This window comes from Rhynchophorus ferrugineus, unplaced genomic scaffold (assembly GCF_030347505.1).
Source record: "Rhynchophorus ferrugineus isolate W39M unplaced genomic scaffold, kcgeb_rfMv2 rfM4, whole genome shotgun sequence".
In the NCBI taxonomy this organism is placed as follows: Eukaryota; Metazoa; Arthropoda; class Insecta; order Coleoptera; family Curculionidae; genus Rhynchophorus; species Rhynchophorus ferrugineus.
In genome coordinates, this window is record NW_027472583.1 from 32,062,063 (window position 1) to 32,072,074 (window position 10,012).

Sequence of the window (10,012 nt, forward strand, 5' to 3'; positions counted from 1 at the left end):
AATATTTAGTATAATAAAAATTAATATATTTTTTTAATTATGATTTATGAATATTTTATAAATATTTATTCCCAGATAACAGTTTTACAAACAATTAATTTGTAAATAACTTATAAGAAATTTATAAGGTGCAAGCGATGTGTATCATATGTTTAATATTGTCCAAAAAATGTTTTGCAAGATCTGAATTAACAGTAATTTTTAATACATGCTTTGCTGTTTGCTGATCTTCTTATGAGTTGGCATAGTTCCCTATATGTATATTTTCGTAGTATGTAATGATTTACTTTCAAGTTGTCTTAAGGTTAGGTCTGCGAAAGGCCTAGTTGTTGTGGAGAGCCTGTCTCTGACTGATGTTCTTGTTCTCGATGTACAGGTTTTAGCTGGTTGCTTACCAATTTCACTTCAAATTTGGCCACCGAATATTGGAGAATTGTATTTTAACAGCTACCGTGTGGAAAAATTGGTGGATTCAGATTTTTTACTACTGAATAGTTATTTGTATAATAAAATGTCATTTGGATTTACAACGTTATGCAAAAAGCAGACACATCACTCCCAAAACCAAAGAATTGCACTGGTTAGTCTGAAGATACTCCTAACTTGACATAAGATCAAGGAGATAGTTTATTAGTTAATTATAAAACTTATTTGGACTTATATGGTGTAAATATGGGGTTACTATCACATGACTATCACTATCACTATCAAAACAACTGGCTGCGAAAACAATAATCTTCGATTAATTGTCGTTGATTATCGCTGCGTAATCAATAATGAACTGGACTATAACTTTGAATTTAAATGGATCTTCGAAGATATCCAGGATTTCGCATTAAAACATGAAAGAAAGTCTTTAATCTGAGCTACGTGGAAAAGATACTACTGGACAAGACGCAGAAATTTAAAAGATTGAAGCTATCCAAACCCTTGAACAATGTTATGGGTGAGTATTAGTCAATAGCTAAGTGTTAGTCTTAAGCTGAAGTATTTTAATTTGAATTTGGTAAATACATACTGATGTTCTGATCTCTATATGACACTCGTGGTCGTGTTTTGATGCAAGGACAACAAAATAATAGAGATAAATTAATGTCTAAATTAAAATCGTACTAGGTAAATATAATGTAACATAATTATCAGAAAATAGATTTGCTTAAAATTAATCTTCGCTAAAAATTAAATAGGCTATAAAAGTTTTGTGGTAGAATCTGCCTCCAGTAGATACAGCTGAAATATAAAGTTCATAGAGGTTGACATTTGAATATTACATGTGCTGATTGTTATGCACTAATAATATTTCAGCCGACCTATCCTCCTGTTTAATAGGAAAAATTGCAGTAAAATATAACAGTTGTTATACTATATACTCAATTTGACCATGAAATATGATATTTTTGAAGACATAATTGAACAAATTGACATGATAATGAGAACTAATGAGTAATGAACTTGACATTAATACTACCATTGAATGTTACCTGAGCGATGGACGTATCAATCATCCTCTAAAAGTAACCAAATTTAATTTTTGATTTTGTTATTATATTGCTAATAATTGTGTTGAGGTGCGGGAGAGAAAACAAGGTTGTAAATTAAATACAATTTATTTTCTCTCTTCCTTGAGTAAATTAATATCCAAAGACGAGTTGTTTAATTGATAATAAAGAATACATATGTATACATTTAAAAGATATTACTTAATACGTCATGGGAAAAGGATTATGATTCAAATCGCATGTACTTACTATTAACGAAATGTCTAGACTGGCTAATGTAGACAGGAATTCTATACTATATTTTCTATATTTATATTTTCAATAATACTTCAATTAATACAATAATTTCTTCAATTAATGCTCATTCAGTTCTTTCTTCTTCATTCAATTCAATACATTCTTCTCCAAACAATTCAATACTTTCTCTCAGCAATACTTCATTCTTCTCATTTTCAATAACACTCTTTTCCTCGGTGTTCATGCAAATTACTGTCAGACTGCCTTCTCGTTGTGGATGCATAGTGTTTTATCGCTGAAGCTCCCTCGGGTTCTTGGTGGTGGTGGACAAGGCTGGTCCAAGAAACCCTTTTCTGTATTCCGATTCGCTGAGAATATGTGGGTGGGAAACACTCTTCCAGCTAGGAACTTATATGCTCGTCATAATTCTTTTCCATGTCGTAAATATAAAAAACTTCAGTTAAAAGGTCTAATAAATTAGACCCTTTAACAATAGGACCGAAAGATTTCTACAATTAGTGTAACTTACATTTTGCATGGCTGTCCCAACTATTCATAATAAATTTGAATTCATAATAAATTCCACAGAGACAATGATACGAGCTAAATAAAGATTCTGTTCCTTGAAAAATGATATATTAAAGGGTGAAATAAAATAAATATATGTAGTTGTTTCTAAAGAAAATATCGGTATGATTTGGCTGCGTATTACCAAAAGAAACTAGTCATTTCTTATTTAGTTGCTGTAAGAATAGATTACATACAAGAGGTATTGTAACGCTATTTATGAAAAGCTATTTAAGGTCTCGATAAGAAAATCCTAGTTTATCTTAGGATCGAAGTGGAAGAATCGAAGAGGATGCCTCCTGGACAGCGTTGGCAGAAAGTTTGTACTTTTATACATTTTACATATTAAGCACCTATCAATATTTATGCAGTCTATGTTCTAACTCATAACATGGAAAAAAGTGATATTAATCATAAACTGTTTTGCGTTCTACACAACTTAATGCAATAACCGCAAAACTGCGCAGTTCTTATTCTGCTTACCCTAGAAATTAGGAGAGGAGAATATCGATAGTTGAGCAGATTTATATCTCGAAATTTATGATCATTAGGATTTAGAACTTGTTTTAATAATTGTAATAAATATTATTTATTTCTTTTGTTTTTGTTTTTTTTCCTGGATTTGAACATTTTTTATAGCAATGTATTGATGGACATTTCATGTATGCTTTTATTAAATTTTTACCTTAGTTATCCTTAGTATAATCTTAATTTACAATTGAATTTATTACTATTATTTTATTTTACTTGCGTCAGAACACCAAGTCGAGTGCGAAATAAATACATCAGTTTGTATTTCCAAAATTAAAATTTAATTATTAACGACTGACTGCTTAAACTACTTTAGTATTATACACTTTCTGATATTTTGCGCGTTGTCTAGTAGCTGTATTCCTTCTAGGTTTGATTGTTTGGTAAACTTATTTTATTTTAAAGGTAAACTCCGTAGATACATTTGATATATATGTTATCGTATCTATATATCAATATTATATATTATATCGTTATAGTAAAAGTAGTAAAAATAATATTGTAAATAGATAAATAGGTTTAGGTAGGTATTAAGATAAATTGAGTGTATATACTAAAATATAAAATATGTGTAGTGGATAAGTTAAATAAGGTTTTGTTTATTTTTATTTAGTTATTACAACCACTATAATGTACATATTTTATTTTAAAATGTTTTTTTATGATAAAAATTTAAGTTTGGTTATTTTTTACCTTTTAGTGAATTCCCTATTTATTTCAAGATGGATCAATTTTTTTGCTAAACATATTTTATTTTTCTCTTTTTAATGTCATATATTTACTTAATAAATTACGCAGTTATGTATTACAATGGATAGGCCAAGTAAAGGTGCAGCCCGTATGAGGAAAAATGGGAATAAAGAAAGAATAATTGAATATAAGGAACGCTTTAGGCCCTGGGGTCTGTTACCTAGCCTAATAAATTTGATAAATGTTCTAACCAACTAGAATAACAAAAAAAAGTTGTTGTTATCGCCCGGAATCGTAACCGCGACCTCCGCGTGTGAGCTGAAGGGTCTGACCGCTATACCGTAAAAGCAGTTACCTACAGTATTTTTACGTCTTCTCATAAGATATGAGATTAGTGCTTAAAAAGCAAATAATGGCTTTTGCACTGAACAACTTTCGATTTTCCGTCACATCAGCTCAGCAATAACATTATATACAAATATCTGTTTATTTTAGATAAAGAAATATGTGAAAACTTTGTACGTGTCTTTGGAATTTGAGGGTTTCTCTCGATTTTCCTCCTTTCCCCCAACAAATTCTTAATTGGTTCCAATGGGACCACCTCGGTAGTGTATTCTTTCATTAAAAAAAATATATACAGCTGAACATAGAGCCTCCTTTTTTTGAAGTCGGTTAAAAAGAAAACAGTATTCGCAGGTGTATCAGAAGTAATATTACTAACAGATATGAAAAAGAATAATTATAGTATACGCCCAGGGACAAGACGATACGATTATTAAGAAAAAAAGCAGGAGAAAATTATATAACATGGGAGTTTACAACAGTGGAGATAAATTAAAATGATGGCACATATAATGTAATAATCGGAAAATATGGATAAAGAGAGTGTTTGATTTTATAAGATGAAAAATAATATAGAAAACCGAAATCAACACTTTCGGGAATTGCTTTAGCGAGGAGAGGGAGCACAGAGGAGAAGAAAGTTGAAGAATTATAAACGGTATACAAAGAACAGAAAAATACCGAATCAAAATAAGATAGTACCGAAAATGTTGAGAAAAATGGGTCATGCGGCTACCGAATTACTTCAAATGCAAATGGAAGTATGGAATACGGAATATAAATTTCACAGGATTAGCAAACAGTATTTGTTGTTCTTATTGTTCTTGTGCATGAAAAGGGAGATAAGAGGGACTTTAATACTTACAGAGCGATTACGTTGTTGTGTCAATCATAACATAGCCATAAACATATACGAACAAATTATAGAAAATCGTCTAAAATCGGTAGTTTATAATAATATATATTTCTAATAGAATAGTAGAGCGGATTCCGAAAGAGAGGATATAAACAAGACCATACGGATGGAGAAAATAAAATAAACAGTTCTGATTCTCTACTCTGAAATTCTCCATAACGGTGTTGGCTAGGGAAGATGTTTGATGACATTCTGATGCTCCTCAAACTCAAATAGAACTTTTTGGCTGTGTATATGGGTGCATTATCATCCTAGAATATGACAGTGTTTGGCAACAATATGCTAGTCATAGTAACAATTTTATTGATGACGTCGAGATATTCATTCGAAGTAATTTGGTCAATGATGTGAATGAGAGGAGCAGCTGAAAACAACGATATTGCCAAACAAATCCTAACAGAACCTCCCCTGTGTTTGACTAGGAAGCAGACAGTCCGAGTCTATAAGTTTCTTTTGGGATTATCCATCTATCAACCCGACTATTTCAATCGACAAGTGTCTAGGTTTTATGGTTACTGAAGCATTTCTTTCACAGCTTAGTGTTGGCTTCCGTTTTAAAGAGTTTCACAATCGCAGCCCTTTTGTACACTTTTTTGTCGCAGCAGCATTGAATTCTGCCGTCACTTTTGCCGCCGTAGTTTTAGTTTTTGTTTGGCCACAATCCTTTTTAATGCTTATCGGGTTCTATCAGTTAACTTTGAATTTCGTCCACTATTCCTTTTGGCCAATGATGGTTCACCATATTTTCTCTAAACTGTCATGGTAGGGGATACTGTCATTCATGATGCGTTCTTTAGACTCGTAAAGTTTACAGAAGAAAGTGTAGACCACACTGAAATATAATCTACAAGACTTGCCAATGTAAGGTGTGCAGTATATTGAATATATATATCAAATGCTTAAATCACCGTGGAGTGCAGACGTACCCTCCAGAACGCTCTGTAGTATAACATTTGAGTTATTATTGGTTTCATAAAAAGTGCCGGTAATAAAGTAAAAATCACTCTCAATCATCAGGGGGAACATGCTATTTTTTATTATGATACGTAACAGAACTAAATCTTATTTCAACAAGTTTTGTTAACCTATGGTATTGAACTGTAGGGTACTGCTGGAAAATATAACAGAGCTACCCTTCAGAGGTTTCAGAATAAAGTGTTGGGAGCCATCGTCGTTTTCAACAAACTAATTCAGCCCGATATCCCATTCGGACCCATACCAATTGTGATTCGAAGTGTTAGTGCAAAATACTCTGAAAAACTGTCAATGCATCCCAATGCACTCGCCAAACAGTTAAATGTGCGCGATGACAGTGAAGTGCGTAGGCTCAAACGCATACTACCAAACGAACTGATTAATAGATACATAGAGTAAGATATAATAATCTCTAGAATAAGTTAGAATAGTCTATGGAATGACATTTAAATTATAATTTTGTACAGCAGATCATTTACTGAAAAAATACTAATTGCCCACGGGCAGATTGTTGAAGTTCTAAGAGATTAATAAAAAAAATATATCATCGGCGTTGCTTCGATTTCTGCTGCTGTTTTTTTTTTATAAAATTAGTTAATTTATACCAAAATTAGTGGCCTCTCATACATATTACGTCGATTTTTCTGGTTAACTAAATTCCTTCCTAGAAAATTATATTATATTTCTGATGAATTAGTCTTGCATATATAACACAGCATCGAAAGACTTTTTTGGGGAACGGTAAGAAACAAACAAACCGAGCAAAATCTGAGAAACGTAAACCTGTTTGCTCGACCGATACGTATAGGTACGCGTCCTTCTAATCTGTTTATTTGAGAACCGTCGCCCTCCACCCCGCCAGCTAACGCTGACGATCAAAAAATTAATGTTGCAGTGGTCCGATGTATGAAAACGAATTGAAAAATTAAGTTCATATAACGATATATACCGAAATCAGAACTGTTTCGATTGGTGTCGATGAACTCTCAGAAACTCCTTCGTGGTATCGTGCAGAAGCGTGGAAAATCGAAACGCGCGTTGCATTTTCGTGTCTTGTATATTTAAGAGTTTAAAGCGAATTTGACGATAATAATAATAATAATGCGTGGGATTTTGATATTTAAATTTTGTTTTTGTATTTGTGTTGAAGGGTGCTTCTTAGTTGTTTTGATTATTATAGATTGGTTTTCATATAGATATCACTGATTATTGATTATTTAACATTACCATGTTTTTAATTATTGTAAATAGGACATATTTATATTTCAAGCTATTATGAACATTCTTTTTTTATACATATTTTATATATTTATTATGATTTTAATTAAAAAAATAATTATTTAAAATTTTTTTAAAACTTTTGTCACATACTGCAGTCTATATACTCAAGGGTTCTCCAAGGCAATGTTTGTACCTGCCAAAGCAAATGTTTTGGCTTTTCTGAAACTAATTGCAGTTATCCTTGGATAAGAAGATGTTGTACAAGTCTATTCCAACACTTTTAGCAAATCTAATCATTCATCCAACAGTTCCAAAACAAAGTATTGCATGCTATAGTCGATATCCTCTCTAGATCCCTCTAGAATCCATAACGAGTATAATGCAAAGTGTTAATGTTAAGTAATTCGATGTACTTGTCAATCAGCTGCGTGACACCAAAGACCGTATACTAAAACGTTTACCACCATTCGATCTGATTAACGGAGAGATTTAGTGATGTAGTAAGATTTAGAGTAATATATTTTACACAAATTGTGTATATTATAAGAAATACTACAGGTGTATTTCTTATAATATACCATGATATACTTTCTTCAATAATATTATAGATATAGATGTATAATCACAAGGCTACCTAGCGAATTAGCTGGCAACTATCCAGTACATCGAAAGCCTTAGCACTTGGTTTTATAACTTACTAGAAAACTGTGGATGATATTATTATTTCAGGATATTAAACCTTTTTTTTACTGAAAATAAAATTGGTTCATCATAAAACAGCAACACCGTTGGATAACGATCATGCACCAAACATGATGAATCCCAATAAACATTTTACAATGTAATAAATCGTTTCACTGTGAAATAACTATAAAAAGATTTTCTTCGAATATCGCGACCTAAATTACCACTTTTACTGATAATGATGATGACTGATGAACAAACATATATTTAATTACCGTGAAATTGATAGAAATTTGATTAAAACATTTATATAAAAATTACACGAAATATATACATTAATCCTTGTAAGCTGGTAACATTGTAAATTATCAAGCCAAATAACTAAGCTCGATCTGTTAGAATGTTTATGATGCGAGTATTCTAATGTTTGATTTAAAATTAATGTCAAGGAATCTAACATGTCAAAAATTAAGTTTGTGACTTCTACAAAAAAATGATCTTTATGTTTCAAAAAAAAAAGGAAATATTAATGTAATCTGACCCTTATTTCACAAGTTTCAGAAAAATTTATCGAAACAACAATATTTTATATATGTGTCCTTTATACTAACCAGTGTTTATTTAGATTGAACTTATTGTTTAACATGGGTTTCGAACCACGGTCCTCGGCATCTGGCAAGTGACTATCTTAAAGACCATCCCAGAAGGCATCCGGTCTCAACCAGCTTGGTTACTAGAGAGACTGGTATAGTTGTAATTCCTTGTCGGATTTTATACTGTATCTTACAGACATTTACAAATACAACCAAAAATATAAAAATCCATGCCTTGCAGGATTCGAACCCGCGACTATTGCAGCAGAAGTAGAACTATCCTGTTACCTCACCCCAACGGATAACAAGACTTTCAATATTGTCTATATTATTATTTTTGGAGTTATAGTTATAGTAGCCATTTTTTTCTATTGATATTTAAATTTCATCTAGGTCATGTTTCTTAAATATATTCAATAGTCAACTCACGGATATATTCATAGCAATGGAAGCACTGCTCAGTTATATTCTGTGTCACCGATTAGAACAAATGATTAATTAATTATTAGAAGTCACAAGTCAGTTCAGTTCAGTTGATGCTCAGTTTAAATACCTTAATTATGACTTACATTCATGGTTTATGTTAGTTTTATTTTGTTTTGTTTTAAGCTTGTATTCCCCTTTGCCAGAAAATGCTGATTTTGTCTTGGGAAAAATGTTTACCCTGTAGTCTAATAACAGTTTTGGTGTAACTATGATCATAGAAGATTTTGTTATTTTTCTGTGTATTAACATAACGTTATTAGTTGTTGTACAAGCTATAATTTGGTTTTACCTGTTCTTACTTAGCCTGTAGAAAAAATAATGTTTAATATTAAAAATACTATAGTGCACCCGTTTAGCACTACACAATAAGCTTAAACGGTTTGATTTTTTTAACCCTAAGTCCTATTCTTCGCTGTTAACATAAAAGTGGAGTTTTTTTTCATGTCATGTTACTATTCTCTTAATTTCCTGAATTATCTGAAGATCTTTGTATAAATAGTCATTCTTATATTAGTTGGATGCATCTACGACACTACTTAGGACTTCATTTCAGAATTGCACTTCGTAGGTTTACATGTAATAATTGAGATTTCATTTTGGTTAACTAATAACTTTTTTATATCTCAATTCCAGTTTCTTTTTGTTGGTTGATTAAGTTACTCAACAATTTTCACTGAAAAACTTAGACAGAGAAAATAATTTTCCAGGCAGAATATTATTACCTGTTCACACAGCTCAAAAACTATTGCTAAAATCAGTTGTATAGTGTAACAATTGTTTCAACATCCAGCTTATTTACTAGATTTAGTTCATTCTGATTTCTGTGTCTTTTACACAATTGGCTTTGAGTTATTTGGTGCCAACACGAATATTTTACAGACCTTCTGGATAATAAACCAAATCATGAAATGAGTCTCATTAATTGCATACAATAACAATTACAACATAGCAATTATTAATTAGGATCGCTAGTTGTAATACAATTCCAATTTTTGTTTTAATAAAATGCAAGATGAATAAAATTAATAGTTAGTGCTGTGGGACTAATTGTTTTTGAAATACCCTCAAATTAAAATTAATTTTGATTAACGAGTGGTATATTATTATAATATGAAATGCTAAATGTAATACTACTTTCGCTGTAATTAGTAGCAAAAAATATGTAAACTATAATGATTATATGAATATTATTTAATGAATATACTAAATGAATTAATATATTATTTAATGAATAAAACGTATATAGTTTTGTTGACATTTGAAGGCTTTCC